This window comes from Rattus norvegicus, chromosome 3 (assembly GCF_021556685.1).
Source record: "Rattus norvegicus strain SHRSP/BbbUtx chromosome 3, alternate assembly SHRSP_T2T, whole genome shotgun sequence".
Lineage (NCBI taxonomy): Eukaryota > Metazoa > Chordata > Mammalia > Rodentia > Muridae > Rattus > Rattus norvegicus.
Genome location: NC_141536.1, coordinates 1,853,384 through 1,879,437, shown reverse-complemented (window position 1 = coordinate 1,879,437; position 26,054 = coordinate 1,853,384). Strand labels below are relative to the sequence as shown.

General features: G+C 40.2%; 1 pseudogene; it reads left to right on the top strand.

Moving 5' to 3' along the window:
* Positions 1 to 24,297: 24,297 nt before the first annotated feature.
* On the top strand, positions 24,298 to 25,180 carry LOC147995345 (18S ribosomal RNA; annotated as a pseudogene; the record flags this gene model as incomplete).
* Between the last annotated feature and the right edge of the window lie 874 nt (positions 25,181 to 26,054).

The following is a 26,054-nucleotide window of genomic DNA, read 5'->3' as shown; positions in this document are numbered from 1 at the left end:
TGGGCTACTGCAGTGTACACAGAATAGCTTTGTTTGGAATTAGCTAAAGTGGTAGGTTTGGGTCCTGCTTTACTAACAGTGTTGTTTGTAGGAGAAAAAGTTCTATAAAAGCACACATCATGCTTAACCTAATAGTATTATCCAGAGCAATGACCACTTTCTTTAATATACTCATCCAATATTAGTGGACTTCTTTATGGTTCAGGTGCCGGGCACATTTATACATCTGGGTGAGATTGCAAATTTGGTTTGGATATTACAAATGTTGGTAAGCAGTTTTTCTATCGAAACTGGAAGTATGTTCTGTAAAGCAGTTACTACTGACAAAAATTGAGCTCAGGTAGTTGAAGGTGCACTTGTTTCATGACAAGTAGAAAATAATGTTGTTAGACTGTTTTTACCTGTGCATAAAAGAAAAACTTTAATGTTTAAGATAAAGTGCCATTATAGTATATAAAAATGTTTATATAGGGTTCAGGATTTAGCTCAGTGGTAGAGCGCTTGCCTAGCAAAGGCAAGGCCCTGGGTTCGGTCCCCAGCTCCAAAAAAATAATGTTTATATAATGTGCATATATTTGTGTGTGTGTGTGTGTGTGTGTGTGTGTGTGTGTGTGAACGCACGCATGTATGTATGTATGTAGTGTATAGATGAGATCATCTAGCTACACTGACTTAGTTTCTGGATATGGGAAACAGGAAACCAAACTTTCTAAAAATGATTAGTAAGTTTTTGTTTAATCAAATGACTGGCAGAAACTTGAAATTTCTTTAACATATTAGTTTTAAGTTCTATAGAAAGTTCTTTTAGGAAAGAAAAAATAACCATTCAAAGAAAGTTCTTTTCTGTTTTTCCTGTTATAGTGAGCTGCATAGTTGCATAGTTCTCCAAAGCAAGGAGGTGGACTTCATTCTCCTTACCACTTTCATCCTTGCCTACCCCAGGGACTGTGTGACAAGGTAACAGAATGGTTTACATGTATTAAAACATGATACCGTGAGTTTATTGTGACGTGTTTTTGTCTGAACACTGCTGAAGAATAAAAAAACAATTTTACTAGTTTTTGTACTAAGTATAGAAATAATGGCCATTCATGCTGGTGTTTGGAACCTAAATATTTGCACCTGAAAATAATAGAAACCATATTTCCTTAATAAAATTTAAGGAAAATGTATTTTAACATAATGATTAAATCTTATTTTAATGAAGACCTAATATCAGATTCATCAGTGAGTAAGAATCTCGATTCTACGCAAAGAAATTGAATTGATTCTGTTTTTTTCAAGAGATGAAATTGCTTCTTATGGCTATGGAGGCAGATATGGAGAAGCTAAGTGAGTTCTATTCCTTAATGGATAGTTGATTTTTTTTATATATTTAGAAAGATTAAGCCTCGCAAGTCAGTTCTACATTTTCCACATATGAAATATATATTACAAAGGAAATATTTTAGTCTGAGTCCTTCATCTATACTACCATGTAAAGAATTTTAAATAGCATAATAGTCCCTAGTGATCCTCAGGGAAACCAAAATAATAATAATAATAATAATAATAATAATAATAATAATAATAATAATAGTAGTAATAGTAATAGGCATTGTCATGTTTAGCTTCCTTCAGGTATAAAATGATAAGAAATTGAAAGCTACATTTTTCTTTTTCTTTTTCTTTTTTTATTTGAATGGCATTGGAGGGGCCTTATTTGTCAGTCTTTACAAATAAGAAAAACTCGACTCACAACTGTTCATAACTGCCCTTCTGGGCAGTCCGTCTCTTCACGGACACAGTCACATACATTCAAGAAAACACACAGAAAATTAAGCTGAAACTCGATTTCCTTCTAAATTAAAAGTAAACGATTTTCTACCATTGCTGATGACCAATGTTGGCATCTGTGTGGTGGGTAAAATTAAGCAGGCAGTCGATGGGGGTCAGTGCTTAAATCTAGTGATGGGGGTGGATCCAGACACCTATGGGGATGCTGCCACAGGCAGCCAGCGACTAGAAATGTTACTCAACAGACAGTTTTCTGAGGGAGCAAAGTTTAAGTTACTGGGGGAGGTTTGCACTCTCTATGATCAGCAAAAAACCTATGAACTCTTAACTCCTTGGGGTCAGTGAGAAAGACCAGGGAAGAGAGAAAATTCACACACACACACACACACACACACACACACACACACACACACACACACAAAGAGTTGATGGTAGAAGGAACAGTGTTCCAGCCCATCATACACAAGCCTTAACAGATACAGATATAGTTGATGGATGCCCTAACCCTTGTGCTTTATTCTTTGTTCCATCACTTATATATCCCAGCAAAATCTTTCAAACAGCATTAAATTGCAATGTTAATTGTTTTAGTTTTCTTCTAGACAAAGACAGGAGTAATTATTTCATTATTTATCCTTAAAAAGTATTCTTAAAAGACTCACAGATCTAACCACGTATATAAAAATCAGTCATATCTACTTTAAATCCTCAGAATGAGTATCTACTCAAGAGCAATTCTTAATAAATCTCATCAGGAAGCTGATGGCAAAAATGTGTATAAGAAATCAATTGTTAGTGCCAGAGATGTTGGCCAGTGAGTGATTTGAGGCACCTTAGAATTTTCCATAATTCTTAGATTATGAGGAACATGTTGGCAGTGATCAGAGCAGAACTCCATAACAGCATAACAGCATCAAGTCCTCAGGACACATAGCTCTCAGGACACATGGTCCTTGGAGCTGTCACACTGAGTCGCACCCACACGACTGTGGTAATGGGGGGGGCGGGGGGGGTGCATACTAGATCCTATTTCCATTTTAAACTTGATATTTAAATAGTTTATTTTATTTACATGAAAAATGCATGAAGCTTGGGATTTGCTTCTCAATAACTTAAGAGGTTTCTTATGTGTTTGTAGTTCTCTGTGGTGATGTGAATGTTAAGAAAATCCCAGAAGCCACTGAGTACTAACAGAGTATTGTTTATTCTTCTGCTCTTAGCAAGAGGGCAGGAAACACCTGTAGCTGTTTCTTAAGCAGGAATATGTTGAGTGAATTTCTTTAGTGTTTTACAATTTTCTTGGCACACATTCCTTTGTCATATTTATTTCAAGAATTTTGTTGTTGTTTTGTTTTAGTTTATTGAGAAGAGTATTGTCCCCTTGCTTTCTGTGTTTGTCTTTTGTATATTAAAAAGGATACTGATTCCTGTGCTTTAACTTTGTGTTTTTCAATTTTATGAATATTTGTCAGCTCTAGGAGTTTTTTTTTATGATTTAGTTTTTATGTATAGAATCTTAAAACCTGAAAATAAACATATATTGATTTCTTCCCTTCTCATTTGTATTTGCTTCATTACCTTGACTTGTTAAATTGCTTGACCTAACACTGTAAGAAGTATGTTGAGAAGTGAGAAGAGTGAACATCCTTGTCTTGGTCCTGATTCCAACACAAGTACTTTGAATTATTCTCTCTTTTGGATGACTTTTGGTGTGTATTGCCTTTATCAAGTTGAGATAAATCCCTTGTATCCCTATTCTCTGCAAGACTTTCCTCACAAATGGAGGCTGTATTTTATCAAAGGTCTTTTATGTATGCAATAGGGTGGTACTTGTACTTATGTGGTAGATTATGTTAATTCTCATGTATTGACGCTTTCCTCCGTCTCTGGGATGAAGTTGCCTTAAGCCTAATGAAAAATCTGTTTGTGTTACTGCATTTGGTTTACACGTATTTTATTAATGCCTTGTGCACCTATGGTCATCAGAGATGTTGGTGTATGACTTTCTTTTCTGGTTGTTTGGTTTCAGCATCAGGATTAGACTCCCAGTAAATGTTTTCTAACTGTTTTTGGAATATCTTACCTTTTCAACTTTGAGAATGTGGTGGCCGCCCTTTTCATACTTTTCTTCCCCTACCTTTATATCGGCTCAAATAGGATTCAGGAAGTAATATTGACTTATTGTCAATACAGATTACAGTACTGTGCAAACTCAAAAGGTATACTTCTTGGTTCTGAACCATGTATGATCTTTGTTCCATTACTATAGGCGGAAATATTTTCAGAACGAAATCTGCTTCCTAAATGTCATAGTTTAGGGCTCACCTGCTTTGTTTTGCAACATACCCTTTTTTTGCTTTTTGTTTGTTTTGTTTTGTTTTTTGAAAAACTGCTTTTATTTGTTGTAGCACAAAACTGTTATTTAGCATATTAATTTAAAATTAATATTTTGTAATTACATCCTTGATTTATATGAAAACAAGTCACTAGACCATTTATTTCACTTCTTAGTGTGTTTTTATTGAATTTCACCAGGTCCATTAATGAACATAAGAGGAAGGACCATGGAAAGGAGTATATCTCTTACATATTCACAGAAGAGTATGCCAAGCAGGAATACTGCATATAAGACTTAAATTTCATTAGAAGAACCTGACTGTGGAAGTGAAAAGGAAAGGATGGGAAATAGGAAAACATTTGAAAATAAGGCTGTTGACAGGCTGGAGATGAAGGAGGAGATTGAAAATTTAAATTGTGCTACCTGAAACAATGTATTTTCATGGATACAAATATGTCTTTGCCTATTTAAAAAAGTACTAGTTACTATGAGGTAGGATTTATCCATGTCAGTTATGGTACAATATGCTTTAGGAATTTAATTCCTGGGGACTTAAATTGAAAGTTAGTGGTATGGTTATTTAAAAACTCTTTAAAAACAATTTAAAAGGAGATAATTTCTCACTGTAATTGTGTACTTTTCTCCATTTCCATTGCTTATATAGATACATATTACTTCTTCTTACCATCTTTTAAATGATGTTTAGTTACTGATAATCGTTTTTCTTTATGTGAACATAGCTATAAATACACATGATAGTATAAAATAATACAAAGAAGAGTGTACTCTATCTTATTTTTCTGTTTGTAAATACTCATGTGTGTGTGTGTGCGTGTAAATGTGTGTGTGTGTGTGTTTATGTGTGTACTTTTTATGTGAGTGAGGCATGTGCTTTGAGAGTGTGGCGGTTGCTGTGGCAGAAGAAGCAAGCAGGTCTTTGTTACCTAAGGATGATGTCATTGCTGGATTCAGAGGGTAGCTGTAAACCACTTCTGATGATAACATACCTCCCTTTTTCTTATCATAGAGAGAAGAAAAAAGGGAAACAGGAGAAACCAATGCTAAAAGGGAAATAGGGGCTTTAGACCTCTTAAATTGCTCCCTGCTGTGTGGGAGCATTATCAGTTTTGGGGTGTAGCTGACTTTCACCATCCGGGCCCACTTGATAGTTGTGTAAATGAACTGTTTGACTTTTTGGTTAGAAATTTTTGAATTTGTCTTTGAAGGAATGTGGAAACAAGATTAATGAGGCAGGGAGGAAATAGTAGCTCCAGGAAAATGGGGAGAAGAGGCATTAAGAAGGGCAGTATCGAGCTGGAGAGATGGCTCAGAGGTTAAGAGCACGGACTGCTCTTCCAGAGGTCCTGAGTTCAATTCCCAGCAACCACATGGTGGCTCACAACCATCTGTAATGGGATGTTCTCTTCTGAAGTGTCTGAAGATGGCTACAGTGTATTGACATATAAATAAAATAAATAAGTTTTAAATAAAAAAAAAAGAAAAAAAAGAAGGGCAGTATCGTATTTCCATGTAGGGTTTTGAAAAACCCAGGAATTGGAGGCCTCATACTCTTCCCTGCATTTCTGGATGTCTGATTGCAGCTGATGGAATTTATTTCTTACTGCCCCAGATTCGTTAACATAGAAACAGCATTCTTCCTGGTGAAACAGACAAAGACCACCTTCTTTAGTTGTCAGGATATCTAATCCCTGTCAGTTCTGAAGCACAACTGCTGCCAAAGAATCAATCTTTTTCTGGATGATGAGCATGGTTTCATAAATTCCTTGGAATCGGTTGCAAGCTGGGATAAGAACTTCTGATATAGGTTACTCCTCGTTCAGGGAAGGAACACCAGTGTGCAAACTCTTTCTGACCAGCTGGCAGGTAGGTGATGATATATACCAGTGCCACAGAGAATTGACGTGTTTTGGATGGCAGGGCACTGCGGCAGAGATGGGGTATCAAGGATGGTGGTTCTCTTGCAGTCTAGGGAACTGAGTTTTCCTTCAGAACATGTCCTGAATGTCATAAAACTGTCAAACCAATAAGAGGGACATAAAAAAGTATTGGGCGATGGCAGCATCGGAGTCAGGGCAGCTGATAAAAGCTGAGGTAAGGTTATTGGGCAGTATCACTAGAGAGGCTATAATTGGCAATTGTGAATTAGTTTCAGGGGGGTACTGCGTAGCTAGAAGTCTCTATAGTGACCAGGTTGGGTGCCATAAGGAGTTGGTACACCAAGGTCAGGGTCTGAATCAAAAGGCTAAATGACAAGCTAGTACCATTTGTGAGGGGGGATGTCAAGGACGTAAGGACCCTGGAGGAGTGATTGATTATTTCTCCTATTTTTCCGATATCCAGAGTTTGGGAAATTGGACAAAATTTCTCTGGATGTGGATAGTACTCACTGGAGACCCTAATTTGGTTTGCATTAGTTACTGATCCTCCTTTAGTCATAAGTACCCCATGCTCCTTCCAGTTAGTGGCATGGGTCAGGATGATATGGAAAGCATGTTTAGAATCTGTGTAGATGTTGAAGGATTGTCCCTGTGCCATTTGGAAGGCATGGGTAAGGACTACTACTTCAGCCTGTTGAGTGGTGGTATGAGCAGGAAGGGCCTGTGCCTCAGTGTCTGACACTAGGGGGTAGCTGGCTCTTATGGCTCCTTCACGTAGAAAGGAGCTTCCATCTGTATACCAGGTGTAGACGGTCTGAGGCAAATTGCCCTCCTGTATGTGTGAAGGGTGAGGTAATGATTCCTCTAAGGTTTTAGTGCAGGGGTGAGATAAGGAGTGGTTAGTATTTGGTGCAGAAAGAAGATTGGAAAGGCAGGTGTGATTGAAAGGTTAGTGTGGAGTCTTCTATTAGTGCTACCTGAAGAGAAAGAACCTTGGAGGGAAGTAGATTCTGTAAACCTTTGAAAGGTAGGAGCTGTGACATGTTATAAGAGGAGAAGACCATTATAGGCAACCCAAATGTTAGGTTTTCTTATTCTTGAATAAGGAGTTCAGCAGCTGCTAAGGTACAAACACAAGGTGCCATCCCTGCATGGTTAGATCTAGTTTTTTTGACAGGGATGCTACAGGTACAAAGGAGGGTCCCAGTTGGTGACCTAAATTTCCAAATGTTGGTATCAGGAACTGCTTTTGCCTCCAGCAATGATGTCATCTGGTCACCTGGGCATCTGTTGTCAAGGCAACGGTCATCCATATCCAGCATACATTTCATGTTACAGTTACACCACATTTCACATAAAAGGCAGATCCTTTCTGCCCTCTTCCACTTGTCTCTCCTCTCTTCCCTTTTTCTCCTCTCTTTCTCTCCTACCTCTCTTCACCCCTTGGCCTTTGTCTCTACCATTCCAATAAACCTCTCCACGTGGAGCCCTGTTGTCCTGGTGTGGTTTGTCCAGACGTGAGCCATAGAGCCTCTCTGTAAAAGACAATGTAAAGGGTGGTATGTGTATGGCTACTTAAAAAGACAACCAAAAGCCATCAGTGACTGAACAAAGAGGAAAGTGAAAGAATAAATTCATGGGAGTTCAATCAACCTGATAACATTTTACATTTTATGTCCAGGTTGAGTGCCATAGGAGAACAGCCTATAGTATAGTTGGTGACCTCCAAAGGAGCTGGGAGTTGGGTTGAATCTTGTGAAAAGATCAAATACAGAGAACTCATTCTGAACCGTACAGATCCCATAGGATGCTTTATGCTAAGAAATATAATGTCAGTGTTGGAATATTGTTATTGATTAAAACTTAGGCTTTAATACCAAAGTACTCATTTTGGTTCAAACTGAATTTGAACACCTGCAGCGTGAAATACCGAAGAGGGCACCATCACATATTATATTACCCCATGTACCAGCAGGTCACATGGCACCAATGGGTCATTTGGCCCTGGTGGGCTGTCCTCATCTTGATAGACATTTTCTGGCCTGTAGCTCCAGAAATCTCTTCACCCAATTAGCTAAGTCACCTAAGAAAGTCACTACCATGACAAATCTCAGACTCGAGCTTCCAAATTTATCGGCTGTCTGAGGGGTGGGGGTGGGAGTGGGGCTGTACCTATCTCTGGAAAACAGTTGAGAAGCTGTGTGAAGGCAAACACCACGCAAACTTAGTTTAGAATCAACAGGTAATTCTATCACTGGGTACAACTACTAACATTCCTTATTAGTAAGCCATAGTAAATGAAATCCTTCAGTGGCTGATCCTGACTGATCGGAAATCTAAGTGGGAGGCTCTAGTTCATTATATCACCTACCCCAAGTTCTCCCACAATCCAACAATCCACAGGTCCCTTTTCTCATCCTCTCTTTCTCCCTCCAACCTGGAAGTCTAACCTGGAAGTATATGTCCAGTGACTGGTGCCCTGAAATCTTTATTCATTAAGGAAAAGACCTTGCCGCAAACACCCACCATATCAAAGACTAATCCATATGAAATAAGCATGGGCATGGTTGATGTGGATACCACAGGTCACATGGTAAGGTGGAAAGAGAAAAGAATGGATGCTTCTGATCAAGGTAGCCTTGACTACTCAGTGGTAGTAGCAATAGAGGCTACCCAGGACAAGGTAAGGGGTGAGAACCTACACATGAACTTTTCCTCTGACTTTCACATGTGTTTCCACACAAAAGAGTGTGCATTCACACATAAATATATACACATCACACACATGCCACACACATACAAACATACACACACAGACACACACACAAACACACACACACACACACACACACACACAGACCACACACCGACCACACACATTTATAAAGACAGATGTGCAAAAAAGACACCTAACCCGTGGGTATATACCAGCCACACTTGTATATGTGTATATATGTAGGCATGTATGTACATATGTCTACTTGAATATTGTAAAATGTTTTTGAGTAATTTAGTAAATATGTAACTTATTTACATGTGTATATAGATGTCTGTCTGACACACAGTTAGGTACACATAACAAATGCATAGGTTCTTTGTATATTTGGTTTTGTCATGGAGTATATTGGTTTCTCCATCTTTGTTAATCGACAGTTTTGCTGGATAGAGTAGCCTGGATTTGTGTTCTCTTAGGGTCTGTATGACGTCTGCCCAAGGATCTTCTGGCTTTAATAGTCCCTGGTGAGAAGTCTGGTGTAATTCTGATAAGTCTGCTCTAATACGTTACTTGATATTGTCCCTTGCTGCTTTTAATATTCTTTCTTTGTTTTGTGCATTTGGTGTTTTGACTATTATGTGATGGGACAGATTTCCTTTCTGGTCAATCTATTTGGAGTTCTGTAAACTTCTTGTATGTTTACGGGCATGCCTTTCTTTTCTTTAGGGAAGTTTCCTATAATTTTGTTGAAGATATTTACTGGACATTTATTTTGGAAATCTTAGCTCTCTCCTATACCGACTATCCTTAGGGTTGATCTTTTCATTGTGTCTTGGATTTCCTCAATGTTTTGGATTAGGAGCTTTTTGCGTTTTATGTTATCTTTGATGGTTGTGTCAGTGTTTTCTGTTATCTTCTGCCGATGAGATTCTCTCCTCTGTCTCTTGATTTCTGATTGAAATACTTGTGTTTCTGACTCCTGATCTCCTTCCTTCTTTTTCCATCTCCAGGGTTGTCACCCTTTGTGCTTTCTTTATTGTCTCTATTTCCATTTTTAATTCCTGGATGACTTTGTTCAATTCCTTTACCTGTTAGTTTGTGCTTTCCTGTAGTTCTTCAGGAGATTTCTGTGTTTCCTTCTTAAGGGCTTCTATTCCTTACCTGTGTTGTGCTGTACTTCTTTAAGATAGGTATTTATGTCCTACAAAGAATAATAGATCATAAACTCAAACACAAGGAGGAAAACTAACCCTAGAAAAAGCACAAAAGTAATCTTCTTGCAACAAAACCAAAGGAAGAGAAATACACAAATATAATTCCACCTCTAACAACAAAAAATAACAGGAAACAACAATCCTATTCTTTAATATCTCTTAATTTCAATGGACTCACTTCTCTAATAAAAAGACATGGACAAACAGAGTGGATACTTAAAGAGGACTCAGCATTTGCTGCAAACAGGAAACCCGCATAAGTGACAATGACAGGCATTACCTCAGAGTAAATTGCTGGAAAATAATTTCCCAAGCAAATGGTCCAAAGAAAAAAGCTGGAGTAGCCATTCTCATATCGAATAAAATCAACGTTCAACTAAAAGTTTTCAGAAAAGATGAGGAAGGACACTTCATATTCATCGAAGGAAAAGTCCAACAAGATGAACTCTCAGTCCTGAATATCTATGCTCCACATGCAAGGGCACTTGCATGCATAAAAGAAACCTTACTAAAGCTCAAAGCATATATTGCATGTCACACAATAACAGTGGGAGATTTCAACACCCCACTTTCATCAATGGACAGCTCATAGAAAGAGAAATTAAACAGAGACATAGAGAAACTTACCTAAGTTATGAACCAAATGGACTTAGCAGATATTAATAGAACATTTCATCCTAAAAGAAAAGAATATACCTTCTCCTTACAACCTCATGGTACCTTCTCCAGAACTGACCATATAATTGATCACAAAACAGACCTCAACAGATATAAGATTGAAATAATTGCATGCATCCAATCAGATAACCATGATTAAGGCTTGTTTTCAATAGCAACAATAGTGACAGAAAGCTCACGTATACATGGAAGCCGAATAAAACTCTACTCAATGATAACTTGGTCATGGAAGAAACAAAGAAATAAATTAAAGACTTTTTTGGATTTAATGAAAATAAAGGTACAATGTACCCAAACTTATGGAACACAATGAAGGCAGTGCTAATAGGAAAACTCACAGCTCAAAAAGAAATTGGAGAGAGAGCATACATTAGCACCTTGACAGAACACCTAAAACCTCTAGAACTAAAAGAAGCAAATGCACCCAAGAAGAGTAGAAGGCAGGAAATTGTATTAAACTCAGGGCTGAAATCAACCAAGTAGAAACAAAAAAGGAATATACAAAGAATCAACAAAAGTGGGAGCTGGTTTTTTGAGAAAATCAACAAGATAGATAATAAACGCTTAGCCTGGCTAGCCAGAGGGCACAGGGTATCCAAATTAGCAAATGAGAAATGAAAAGTAAGACATACCAAGAGAATCTGAGGAAATTCAGAAAATAATCAGATCCTACTACAAAAGCTTATATTCAACAATACTGGAAAATCTGTATTGAATGGATAATTTTCTAGACAGATGCCAGGTACCAAAGTTCAGTCAGGATCACAGAAAGCATCTAAACAGTCCCATAACTACTAAAGAAATAGAAGCGGTTATTAAAAGTCTCCCAAACAAATAAAGCCCAGGACCAGATGTGTTTAGTGCAGAATTCTATGAGACCTTCAAAGAAGATGTCATACCATTATGGTGCAAATTATTCCACAAAATAGAACAAGAAGGAACACTATCCAATTCCTTCTATGAAACCATAATTATGCTTGTTGCTACTAAATATGGTCTGTGCCCATCCAGGAAGAGCACACCAAACCAATACCAACATGGCTCCATGTGGTGAGATTTAATAATTCCCTTATTAAAAACAAGGGGAAGGGGCCAGAGAAAGAACAGAAAAGAGAGTGAGGGTGGAGGCAGTCTGCTTTTATTTGTACTGTGAGGTAAAGATGCCCAGGTGGAGGTGAGACTTGAGCCAAAACATCTTCTGGGAATGTATGGTGTTACTGCTAAAGGCAACACTTGATACCAACAATGCTTATACCTAAACCACACAAAAAAACAAGAAAGAAAGAGAACTTCAGAGCAATTTCCCTTATAAATATCAAAGCAAAATTACTCAATAAAATTCTTACAAACCAAATCCAAGCAACCATCAAAATGATAATCCATAATGATGAAGTAGATTTCATCCCAAGGATGCAGAGATGGTTCAATATATGGAAACCCATCAATGTAATTCACTAGAGGGGCAGGCAGTGAAAGGTACCCTGATTCCTGCTGGAGATAGGTTGAATCCCCAGGACACTTAAAGGGGACTGCCGGTGCCTTCCTAATTTCCCAGTATATCAGGTCCCCCCCAAAGACCCCTATACAGAAGTTTGAGACAGACCAGTCATGTAGGGCAATGCTGCAAGCCCCTTCAGCACAAGTCATGTAGGCTCAAGACAGATCAGAGGTAGAAGCAGGACCACACCTACAAATAAGTATATGAGGAGGTCTTCCCAAGCTCTCAGGACAAACCAATAGGAAGTACCTTCTGTCAGACACTGACCCATTCACAAAACTATTTAAGCACAATGAAAGGTGTGCAGGAATTATTCCATTGTCTATAAGCTTCTGTTATGAGAGCTGTTACTCTGCCACTTGGAGATGAGATCTGCTCTCCAGAAATCATCACTGCCAGAATCTCCCTTGTACTCCTCACTGGCTAGTCAGTCCCCTGCTGGTTCAGCACAGCCCAGGTAACCAAAGTGGCAGGCAGTGGGGGTAAGGAGAAGGACCGGCAGTTGGGGTGGCAAAAAATGTTACCCCTCCCTGCCTGAGATCTTTCTCCCTTTACCTGTACCCACACAACTAGCCAGCCTGGTCAGAGATCACTGTGGAGAGCACTCCGGCACCAGAGCCCTACAATGTAGTGCTTGAACAATGATCAACAAAACTGCACTGCGGGAAGGTGAGTCACCTCCCCCAACTCTGGAGACTAGCAACCTATCTTTTCCTGCTGAGTTTTCAGTCAGCACCATCTCAAGCTTAGGTTAAGCTGAAGGGGCAACTGAAGGCTCCTGGTCAGAGAGGCTCTCTGGAGTTGGCTGAAGGTCCTTCTAGCCCCTGTCTAAATCCTGACAGTCTGCAAAACAGCCTGCAATCGGTTTTGGCAGACTCCCTATTTAACCTGGTAAAGCAGCAGACACTTAAAGCCACAGGGCACCTGCTCGTTCTTTAATCTGCAGGAAGGCTTAACGTTTTGGACTTCTGTGGAATCCCCCAACGCCAATAGGCCAAGGGAATGTTCCCATTGGACAAACCGTTTCTCCTCTTTTCTGTAACAGACCGTTCACCGACACACACAAAAACACATTAAAAAAAATTTCCTCAGTTCCTGCACACACACACACACACACACACACATACACGCACATACACACACAGACACACACATACACACACACACATACACACACACACACACACAGACACACACATACACACACAGACACACACACACACACACACACACACACACACACACACACCCGGCAGTGTTCTTGCAGCTTTCCACAGCCCAACACCCACCCTCTGGCAGTGTGGGGTTAGTGTGGTCAAACTTCTAAATCCTGTATCACCTAGGGGATGTGCCCTGTGGCTGAGCTGATGCAGAAAACCCCCAAGGCTTCAAAGGAGACACTAAACAGACTGTCTGCTCCTCCCTCTCCCCCCAGGGCAGGACTCCATTAAAAAAACAAAGGAGCTTCCACCTGCCTCTCCCCTTACTCCACCTCCCCCCATCCAACAAAGGAGATCTCTCCTTAGAGGTAGGTGTTAAAACAGCCAACCAGATAAAGACCACTTTAGGACAGAAGATATCACCTATAAAGACAATGGAATACATGAGGAGACCCAGAACCCCCCTCCAAATCACCCCCAATTCTAAGGGCCAATGTTGACAGCACACCTAAAAGCTCTAGAACAAAAAGAAATAAATAAACCCAAGAGGAGTAGAAGGCAGAAAATAATCAAAATCAGAGCTGAAATTAACCAAGTACAAACAAAAATGAGTATACAAAGAAGCAGCAAAACCAGGAGCCGGTTCTTTGAGAAAATCAACATGATAGATAAACCCTTAGACTAACCGGAGGTCACAGAGAGTGTATCCAAATTAACAAAATCAGAAATGAATAGGGAGGCATAACAACAGCATCTGGAGAAATTAAAGAAAAAAAATTAGATCCTACTACAAAAGCCTATATTCAACCAAAGTGGAAAATCTGGAGAAAATGGACAGTTTTCTAGACAGATACCAGGTACCAAAGCTAAATCAGGAATAAATAAACCATCTAAACACCCCCATAACTCCTAAAGAAATAGAGGTTGGGGATTTAGCTCAGTGGTAGAGCGCTTGCCTAGCAAGCTCAAGGTCCCGGGTTCGGTCCACAGCTCCAGAAAAAAAAAAAAAAAAAAAAAAAAAGAGTCTGCCAACCAAAAAGAGCCCAGGTCCAGATGGATTCGGGTCTGAATTCTACCAGACCTTCACAGAAGACCTCATACTAATAATGTTCAAACTATTCTACAGAATTGAAACAGATGGAACACACCTAAATTCCTTCTGTGAATTAATAATTGTATAATAAGATTATACAATTAATCTTATACTGAAACCACACAAAGACCCAACAAAGAAAAAGAAGTTCAGACCAATTTCCCTTATGATTATTGATGCAAAAATACTCATAAATGTCTTACAAACGGAATCCAAGAACACATCAAAATGATCATCTATCATAATCAAGTAGGCTTCATTCCAGGGATGCAGGGATTGTTTAATATACGGAAATCCATCAATGTAATCCACTATATAAACTAACCCAAAGATAGGAATGACGTGGTCATTTAATTAGATGCTGAAAAAGCATTTGACAAAGTTCAACACCCCTTCATGATAAAAGTCCTGGAAAAATCAGAATTTCAAGGCCCATATCTGTACATAGTAAAAGCAATATACAGCAAACCAGTAGCTAACATCAAACTAAATGGAGAGAAAATTGAAGCAACCTAACTAAAATCAGGAACTAAAAAGACTGCCCACTCTCTCCCTACTTATTCAGTCTAATACTCAAAGTCATAGCCAGAGCAATCAGACAGTGAAAAGAGGTCAAAGGGATACAAATTTGAAAGGAAGAAATCAAATTATCACTATTTGCAGATGATATGATAGTATAGTTAAGTGACCCCAAAAGTTCCACCAGAGAACTACTTAACCTGATAGACAACTTCAGCAAAGTGCCGGGGTATACAATTAACTCAAACAATTCAGTAGCCTTCTTCTACTCAAAGGATAAACAGGCTGAGAGAAAAATTAAGGAAATGACACCCTTCACAATATTCCCAAGTAATATAAAATATCTTGGTGTGACTTTAACCAAGCAAACGAAAGATCTGCATGACAAGAACTTCAAGTCTCTTAAGAAAAAAATTGAGGAAGAACTGAGAAGATGGAAAGGTCTCATGGATTGGCAGGATTAATATAGTAAAGATGGTCATTTTGTCAAAAGCAATCTATAGATTCAATACAATCTCCATCAATATCCCTACTCAATACATTATAGAGATAAAAAGAGCAATTTGCAAAACCCAGGATAGCGAAAACTATACTCAACATTAAAAGAACTTCTGTGAGAATCACCATCCCTGACTTCAAGCAGTATTACCGAGGAATCGTCATAAAAACTGTATGGGATTGGTACAGAGACAGACAGATAGATCAGTGGAATAGAATTGAAGTCCCAGAAATAAACCCACACACCTATAGTCACTTGATCTTTGACAAAGGAGCTAAAACCATCCAATGGCAGAAAGATAACATTTTCAACAAATGGTGTTGGTACAATTGGAGGTCAGCCTGTAGAAGAATGCAAATTGATCCATTCTTATTACCATGTACAAAGCTTATGTCCAAGTGGATCAAGGCCCTCCACATCAAACCAGATACACCCACACTAAGAGAAGAAAAAATGAAGAAGTGTCTCGAACACATGAGCACTGGGCAAAATTTCCTGAACAAAATGCCAATGGCTCATGCTCTAATATCAAGAATCGACAAATGGGACCTCATAAAGCTGCAAAGCTTTTGTAAAGCAAAAGACACTGTCAATAGGATGAAATGGCAACCAACAGATTGGGAAAAGATCTTTACCAATCCTACATCTGATACAGGGCTAATATCTAAAACATACAAAGAACTCAAGAAGTTAGACTCGAGAGAGTGAAATAACCCTATTAAAAATGGGGTACAGAGGGGATGGGGATTTAGCTCAGTGGTAGAGCGCTTGCCTAGGAAGTGCAAGGCCCTGGGTTCGGTCCCAAGCTCCGAAAAAAAAAATGGGGTACAGAGCTAAACAAATCATTCTCAGCTGAAGATTATCGAATGGCCAAAAAAAAGCTAAAGAAATGTTCAACATCCTTAGTCATCAGGTGTAGAGGGCCGCAATAACATTCACCATCACTAGATGGCGCTGACTTCCACTGCGCCCCACATGGAAGGCCAGGATAGACTCCGCCATTGCTAGATGGCACCAGCCTTCGCCGCGCCAACCGGACCCCTTTCAGGAAGTTAACTCTGCGCATGTACAAGAGTGCCTTCGTGCCAGGTCTTTGCCCACTCCGGGGCGTGCCTAATGAGATCATGGGTAAAGCAACCAATCAGGTGTGGATGTGCGAAACTAGGGGGTTTATAAGCGCACCATGTTGGTGTGGCTGGGGCTTCTCCATAAGATTAGAAATAAAGTTTTGCATATAGCAAGGATTTCTGAATGTCCACGTGCTTCTTGTCGGCGGGAAGTCACGCGTGGGACAATCAGGGAAATGGAAATCAAAACAACCCTGAAATTTTACCTCACACCATTCAGAGAAGCTAAAATAAAAAACTCAGTTGACAGCAGATGCTGGGGAGGATGTGGAGAAAGAGGAACAGTCTTCCATTGTTGGTGGGATTGCAAACTGGTACAACCACTTTGGAAATCAGTCTGGAGTTTCCTCAGAAAATTGGAGATTGCACTACCTGAGAACCCAGGTATACCTCTCTTGGGCATATACCCAAAAGATGCTCCAACATACAACAAACACACATGCTCCACTATGTTCATATCAGCCTTATTTATAACAGCCAGAAGCTGGAATGAACCCATATGCCCTTCAACAGAGGAATGGATTCAAAAAAGTGGTACATCTACACAGTGGAGTACTCCTCAGCTATCGAAAACAATGACTTCATGAAATTCATAGGCAAATGGAAAGAACTAGAAAATATCATCCTGAGTGAGGTTACTCAATCACAGGAAAACACACTTGGTATGCACTCATTGATAAGTGGATATTATCCAAAAAGCTCGAATTACCCAAGATGCAATCCACAGACCACAAGATGCTCAAGAAGAAGGATGACCAAAATTCAGATGCTCCCACTCCTTCTTAAAAGGGGATATATATATATATATATATATATATATATATATATATATATATATATACATACATACATATATATATGTGTGTGTGTGTGTACATATATGTATATGTATATATGTATATGTATAGGTATATGTGTATATATATATGTATACTAGATAAGATTGATGAAGTTATAAAATGCATCTTGAAAGGAGCTGGATATAGATCTCTCCTGAGAGACACATACAGAGGATGTCCAATACAGAAGTCAACGCTAGCAGCAAACCACTGATCTGAGAACAAGACCCTTGGAGGGAATTAGACGAAATATTGAAACAGCTGAAGGAGCATACAACCCCATCAAAACAACAATGTCAACCAAACAGAGCTTCCAGGGCCTAAACCAGTACTGAAAGACTATACATGGAATAATCCAGGGCTCCAACCGCATACATAGCAGAGTATAGACTTGTTGGGGCACCAGGCAAAGGGGAAGCCCCTTGTGTTGCCAAGGTTGAACTCCCAGTGCAGGGGAATGGGGGGGGGATAAAGTGGATGTATTGGGGGAATACCTGTATGAGGAGGGGGATGGTATGGAATGGGGGCTTTTATACAGGAAATTGGGAAGGGGAATAATGATTGAAATGTAAGTAAAGAAATATATCTAATAAACATTTTTAAAAAATTAAAATTTAGGAACCAAGAAGATGCCAATGCCAGTTCTAGCTATAATGTTTAGGTCCTGAAATGGAGAAGGGGAGTTAACAAAAGTGAAGACATTGACCACCTTTTGATTTTCAGGCAAGTGGCCACAAATAACTTGAGCCTTCTATATTTATACAATGACAATTGTGCTTACCCAAGCAGTGATATCATTGCTTACATTATTAAAAGAAATCATAATATCCACATTTCAAAAGCTCTGTCTTTACTCAAATCCCCCAATAGTTCCCCTTCCTCCTCCCATTCCTTGGATCAGTCACCACCTAAACTTATTTTGCATTAAAAAGCACAATTTCAGCAAGACAAAAAGAGATGTCTGGCCAGGCTTGTCCTGTAAACAGGAAGACTTAGCGGTCTGGTAGCAAACATGGTTACATAGTTATGCATGGTGAGAGGCCGAATTAAACATTTGTTGGTAAACTATCTCTAGTCATTATCTCCTATCATAATTCCCTTTTTTTTTTTATTAACTTGAGTATTTCTTATTTACATTTCGAATGTTATTCCCTTTCCCGGTTTCCGGGCAAACATCCCCCTAATCCCTCCCCCTCCTCTTCTGTATGGGTGTTCCCCTCCCCACCCTCTCCCCTTGCCGCCCTCCCCCCAACAATCACATTCACTTGGGGTTCAGTCTTAGCAGGAAAAAGGGCTTCCCCTTCCACTGGTGATCTTACTAGGATATTCATTGCTACACATGAGGTCAGAGTCCAGGGTCAGTCCATGTATAGTCTTTAGGTAGTGGCTTAGTCCCTGGAAGCTCTAGTTGCTTGGCATTGTTGTTCATAAGGGGTCTCTAGCCCCTTCAAGCTCTTCCAGTTCTTTCTCTGATTCCTTCAACGGTGGTCCTATTCTCAGTTCAGTGATTTGCTGCTGGCATTCGCCTCTGTATTTGCTGTATTCTGGCTGTGTCTCTCAGGAGAGATCTGCATCCAGCTCCTGTTGGCCTGCACTTCTTTGCTTCATCCATCTTGTCTAATTGGGTGACTGTATATGTATGGGGCACATGTGGGGCAGACTCTGAATGGGTGTTCCTTCTGTCTCTGTTTTAATCTTTGCGTCTCTATTCCCTGCCAGGGATATTCTTGTTCCCCCTTTTAAAGAAGGAGTGAAGCATTCACATTTGGTCATCCGTCTTGAGTTTCATATGTTCTATGCATCTAGGGTAATTCAAACATTTCATAATTCCCTTTTAATTGCAGACAGACAAGTTCAATTTACAAAGCAGATCTTCTAAACATCTTTCTAATATATAGATCTTTGTAAGATGTAATCATTCTAAGATCCATTTTCAAGTCTCTATCAATCCAACATAATCTCTGCATTTTCCATGTCTCTACTGATCAGATATAGCTTCTTAAAAACAGTTATATAAGCAGGACCTACCTCTCTCCACAACTGACACAGACTTGCTCAGTGTGACTGGGTACTTCTCTAAAGATATGATTGTAAGTCTCAAATTCCCAGGATTTATGGCAACATCTGGAGGATTGATAGATACAAAAAGAGGTGAAGAACATTTTATCCCTTGAAAGAGTTTTGAGAAAAATGTAGAATCATCCACAGTGACTTAGCCTGTGTGAATCCAGATGGACTTGTCCATGACTGATGAAGTGATACAATTTTGATAATGACTATATGCAGTACAATGAAGGAATGGAGAGCTTGTAGGGTATGCAAACTTGGTATTAAATAGAAAGGCCACCAAATTTCCCTTGTCAACTGAGAAGTGGTTTAAATGAACTTGCCACAGTAGAATCCTGTCACTGAAGCACTCATATGCTATTCCTTGCAGCAGCTACATGGCCACTGCCAGAGAGAGGTAGCACCTCTGCTAAATTATTTCTGATACATGCATGAGGATCTGAGTGCAGTCTCCAGAGAACATGTAAAAAGTCATGGGACTGGGTTCCAAGCTAATCATCCTGGTGCCTGTGAAATGGAGAAGAAAGAAACCCTGTGGATTTACAGAGCCCCAGTCTAGTTATATTGGTAATTCCATGGTCAGCTTGAGACCATGTCACAAAATCAATACAGTAGAGAGTGACTGAGAATGATACCCAGTATTGACCTTTGACCTCTTTATTCACACCTGTGGACATGCACCTGCAGACACATGTACCCCCACACAAACATGTACACACAAAGTACTGCGACCTTATAAGCAGACTCAAGCCTCTTTAGAAAGTTTCATGTCATTTTTTACCCTACAACATCTCTCATACAGCACACTGTTCCTTATTGTTTGCACTTTATCTTTTTTTAGTTTTAGATATATTATGCCCATTGTCTATCATAATGAATTTCATCTTTAAAATTAACCTCAGAATCATTGTATTCATTCAGCCTCCTTGTCTTTAGGCAACAGAAATCATTTTTTTAACTTATTTTTACAGGAGACTGGAGAGATGACGAAGAAGTTAAGAACATGTACTACTATTGAAGAAGACCCATGTTAGATTCAAGGAACAAGATGACTCATAATCACTGGTAATTTCAGTTTCAGGGACCCAATACTCTTCCTTTTCTAGCCTCCACAGGCAACCCTATACATGCAAATACTCACACATAATTTAATAAAGACACACACCCCCACATACACACGTTTACAATTTAAATTATTTTCTGGCCTTATTTTTTTTTTAACTAGGACAAAGAGGGTAAAATACTCAATCTACTTCAAATTTCTGAAGGGGAACAACATTTGCCTTCTCAATAGGAGACAAACCGCTCCAGATTTAGAGGCATCTAAATCCAAGTTGACACAAGTGTCCATCATATACATTAATGTGCCTTTTGAATTGTCTTTTACTTTTCCATAATGGGTATTGCTTACAATTGTGTTGCTGCAGATTTGGTTTTACCACAGGCTTCTTTGATGGTCTGAGCTGTTTTGATTTTAATTTCTTCTCCTCTCTCAATTAGCTTCTCACCCTACATTGTTATTCTATCTTATCATTCATTTTATAACATCCATGCTCCATAAATTTGAAGAAGATAACAATTGCTGCTTAAAGTGTATTTCTTTTCCTTACAGTCACTCTATTGAAAAACATAGACTTTTGCCTTTAATTGTTGTTTTGTTTCTTTGACATAAGCTTTTTCCTTGAGTATAATAATATTGTTTTACTCTTTTAAATTTATCCTTTCCAAGTAAGACAATAGAAAACTTGTGGGGGTGCTTGGTAAATGAATATGAGGATGATCCCTCTTGTCTATATTTTGATGTCTTCTACATTTGAAAAATGAGTGCTGATTCAGCAACTAAATCCTACACATGCAACCACTCTGGAGAGTCCAGTGGAAGTATTCCATGACTCCTGATGGATGTCAGATCCCCTTGGACACATACACTTCACATTTGTAACTAATATATTACCCTAAACCCAGGTTGTTGGGGGTATTTTCTTTCATCCTCTACCTCATATCTCAGAAAGAATGAAGAATATCATATTGGAACAAGGTCATTTGATTCTATTTCACGATGTGACTAAGAAACCTGGAATCTCCTAGTAGTATTCCTGATTTGGTTTTAAAGGAGAACATTTTGTTTTATTTCTCTAGTTACATATAGTACATTTCAGTGTAGATGCCTATTCCTCCACCATGCAAGGAAAGGTCCCTATGAATCTAAGTGATACAAATACAAGTGCTATTGTCTGGTCACCCTGGTTACACAATTCCACTGTGGAAAAGTCTCTGGAATCTACATGCCCCATATTTAAGGTTTTTGATTCATCAATCTGAGTAATACATGTTCATGAGTCTGAACTTATAATATCCAGGAGTTGTTTAGCTTATCTCTGCAAGGCCAAGTTGCCTTCATATGAACTATATATATATTCTTCTTTTAATTCTCAATATTATGTTCTGTTGCTCTGTAATACTAGGCAGAAATTCCATGTATGTAATTTTTTTCTTGCTTCAGAAATGGGAGAAACGGAACACACATATGTATAGGGATACTTTCTCTAAGTCTGGGTATGTATCAGCTTTACAGAACTCTTACCATATCTCATGTCAATCTATTTCCTTACTTTAATTTATGCATATATTTTAAGTCCTATATTTATAGAATTCTAATTTTCTGATTCATTTAGTTGAGTATTTGCACACATGTGGATGACGGAGTACAATTTATGGCATTCATTTCCTACTTCAATTGTGTATGTCCCGAGGACCAAACCAAGGTTAACTGCCTTGGCAACAAATATCTTTACCTACTGAGCTATTTCACTCTTCCTAGCATATTTCATAATTTATTGTTGCAAGCCCAATTGCTACCCCATTCCAAAAAGGAAAGTTTTCTTGCTGGTGTGTGCTATAATATAAAGCATTTCTTTAGATTAAGTCATTGTCCTCTTTAATACCCTATTATGATACATATAATATCTGTGGGCATGCAGAAACACATATACACACATAATTTCACTGAAATACCCTGTCTGTGCCCAATGCCCGCACCGACACGGTACTGAGAATCGGGCGAAAGCCTGCGGGATTAAAGAAACACACACACACACAGGTTATTATTAGCAATTCTTTTGTAAAATTTTTAATGATATCACTTCAATACACAAGCTTAGAGATATACACCCACAAACTCTCACCTACAAACTATATAGGAAGGTTTTTTATCAACGTGATATAAAACTAGAGATAACTTGGAAGAAGAAATCTTAACTGAGAAAAAACTCTTCATAAGATTGTCCAATGAAAAAGCCTGTGGGCACTTTCTTGATCAATAATTTTGTTGGAGGGCCCAGCTCATTGTAGCTTGTCCCACTCCTGGGTTTACTGTTCTGGCTTTTATAAAAACACAGGCTGAGCAAGTCATAAATATAGACCAATAAACAATCTTCTTCCCATGTCTCTCTAACATTTCCTGCCTGCTTAATCACTGGGATATCTTCCCACCCTACCTGATGCAACTAGGATTTGTTTTAGTGATTTTGTGTTTTGGACTGATGGCTGCTAATGGGATCATAAAATAAGACTTACGTTGGATCTTTCAACGTCCTAGAAAACGTGTAGAATAATTTTATTCTAATACCCTCATCTTTGAGACACAGGACATCATATATGAAGGGTCAGAAAGATTCTGCCATAAATATAGGCATCCTGAAAGGTTAATTCTTTACAACCAATAGGTCCAGGTAAGAACTTGGTAGATAAATATTAGCAAAATGATTGTACATTGTAAGGTTAGTTTATATAAAGAAGTAGCCATGTTTGAAAGTGTCATATAATTGAGGGCCAGGTAAAGTAGTAATTCAAAGAAAAAAGTGACAGAATGTATCACAGATAAAATATGCCCAATTCACATGAGAACAGCTTAGGAATAAGAGAATACACAAGAGTAGAGAAAGAGAGACAAAAATAGACAAAAGAAAGACAGAGAGAAGTAGAGCAAGAAAGAGAAGTTGTGGTGTGTGGCATGTGTTTACGGAAGTTTTCTGGACATGATTTTACAGATTCAGGTTCTGAGAGAACAAACTATTCACTGGGGAGAACAGAAAAAGCTGGAGAATTAGAAGGATCTAGAAGATTGTAACACATTGTCCAAGTTAATGTGAGTCCAAGTAGAACAACTCATGAAGATGCCAAGAGAAACCATATTGAATCAGTCAGCTTGGAAGGTTGGATTACATGGAGGCTATAAGCTCCTAGTATTAGGTCTATAAATAGTAGAACAGAGGGAAAAAATACTCTGGCCTCATCCTAAAGGACGTATTTGCATAGCTTGGGTAAGACTCTTATCTCATCACTTTATCTAAGAAAAGAAAAGTGACATTCAGTTAGAAAGACATACAGACAGACACACAGACAGACAGACAGACAGACACACACACACATACACAGAGACACACAAACACACAAACATACAAACATAGAGCGGTGTGGGGAGGGAGGGAAGAAGAGACGGAGGGAAGAAGGGAGAATGCTTGCAATCAACCATTGAGCTGAGAACAAGGTTCCAAAAAGAGGAGTTAGAGAAAGAACTGAAGTAGTTGAAGGGGTTTGCCACCCCATAAGAAGAACAATATCAACCAACCAACCCCCTGCCCTCGATCTTCCATGGACTAAACAACCATCCCAAGAATACACAAGGATGAGCCTATGGCTCCATCTGCATATGAAGCAGAGGATATCCTTTTCAGGCACCAATGGGAGCAAATGCCTTTGGTCCTGTCAAGGCTTGATGCCCCAGTGTAGGGAACTGTCAGAATGGGCAGGTTGGAAGGAGTGAGTGGGTGAGTGAGGAACTGCCCTCAGAACAGGAGGCATGACGGGAAATAATAGCCGTTTTCTAGATGGCAAATCAGGAAAGGGGATAATATTTAAAATGTGAATTAAAAAAAAATCCCCTCTCCCAATGAAAGAAAAAGAAAGAGAAATAGAGGAAGAAAAAGAAAAACAAATGGGGGTACATAACTAAACAGATGCTGACTGGCGATGCGGCAGCGTTATTCCCATGATAGTCAAGCATCTTCTGGGAAACCATAGTCTTTGGGTTCTGGGGGGAGTATGGTTTCAAAGCTGAAACTTAACGGAATTGATGTAAGGGCACCACCAGGAGTGGAGCCTGCAGCTTAATTTGACTTAACATGGGAAACCTCACCCAGCCCGGACACAGACAGGATTGACAGATTGATAGCTCTTTCTCGATTCCATGGGTGGTGGTGCATGTCCATTCTTAGATGGTGGAGCGATATGTCTGGTTAATTCTGATAACGAACTAGACTCTGGCATGCTAACTAGTTACGCGACCCCCTGAGCGGTCGGCGTCCCCAACTTCTTAGAGGGACAAGTGGCGTTCAGCCACCCAAGATGGAGCAATAACAGGTCTGTGATGCCCTTAGATGTCCGGGGCTGTACAAGCGCCACACTGACTGGCTCAGCATGTGCCTACCCTACAAAGGCAGGTGCGGGTAACCCATTGAACCTCATTCGTGATGGAGATCGGGGATTGCAATTATTCCCCATGAACGAGGAATTCCCAGTAAGTGCCGGTCATAAGCTTGCGTTGATTAAGTCCCTGCCCTTTGTACACACCACCCTTCGCTACTACCGATTGGCCCATAGCCCTGTCGGAGGGCTGAGAAAAAGGTCGAACTTGACTATCTAGAGGAAGTAAAGTCATAACAAGGTTTCTGTAGGTGAACAGGTGGAAGGATCATTAACGGAGAAGGCCGAGGGGGTACCTGGTCTTTTCTCGGGCCTGTGTGAGTCCCTCCTCTCACCAGGAGGCGCGTCCCTGGGTCCCGGTCGCATTCGTGGCGTGTGCCACGGCCAGCCGGCCAAGTGAGCATTTCGGGAAAGACTGGGGTCGGGTCGTTTCAGAGCGGTGCGGGGAGGGTGTCAGGTCTGGTCCGTCGAGGGACCTCCTCCATTCTCTCTCTCTCCTTCGCTCGTCTGCCTATGTCCTTGCCTCTGTGCGCCCGCCTCCGCCTCCACCACTGCTACCTCCGCGGCCGGTGCCTCCATTGCCCGCTGGCCAGCCAAGGCCCTTGGCGAACCGAGGTCATTCTGCCTCTTTCTGGACCGGCTCCGTGATCTCATATCGCGTTGCGCGGCTGGGACTCTGCTCGCAGGGCCTCTCCCCTCGGCCCTCCGTCTCCCGAAGTTCAGACGTGGGCGGCGTCCGGTGGTCGTCCACGCCCGGTGGGTCTGCGTGGGCCTCGATCTCCCTGTCCACTGGTGCCGCGGGCCGGCCACCCTTCTCGTGGCTCATTCCTGCTCGCTCCGCCGCTCCTGCTCCCGTCCTCGCCTGCTCTCCCCACCGTGGGGACACATCGGAGTGGGCCGGTCGAGTGCCTGGGCGCGAGTGGGGACGTGTCGCCCGGGTCGGTAATCTTGCCTCTGGTCTGGTGGGAGGCGGGCCCCGCCCACTGGGTCGGTGCATCCGGCGCCACAACGCTCCCGCCAGTGCACGCAGGGAGAGCAACCTGCGAGGGTTGGTCTGGGAGTGGGGGGATACTGCACCCGCCGGGGCCCATCTCAGGTACCTCTCCTCCCCCCTCCCTCTTGTGGGGGCTGTCTGCTCGGGCGCCAGC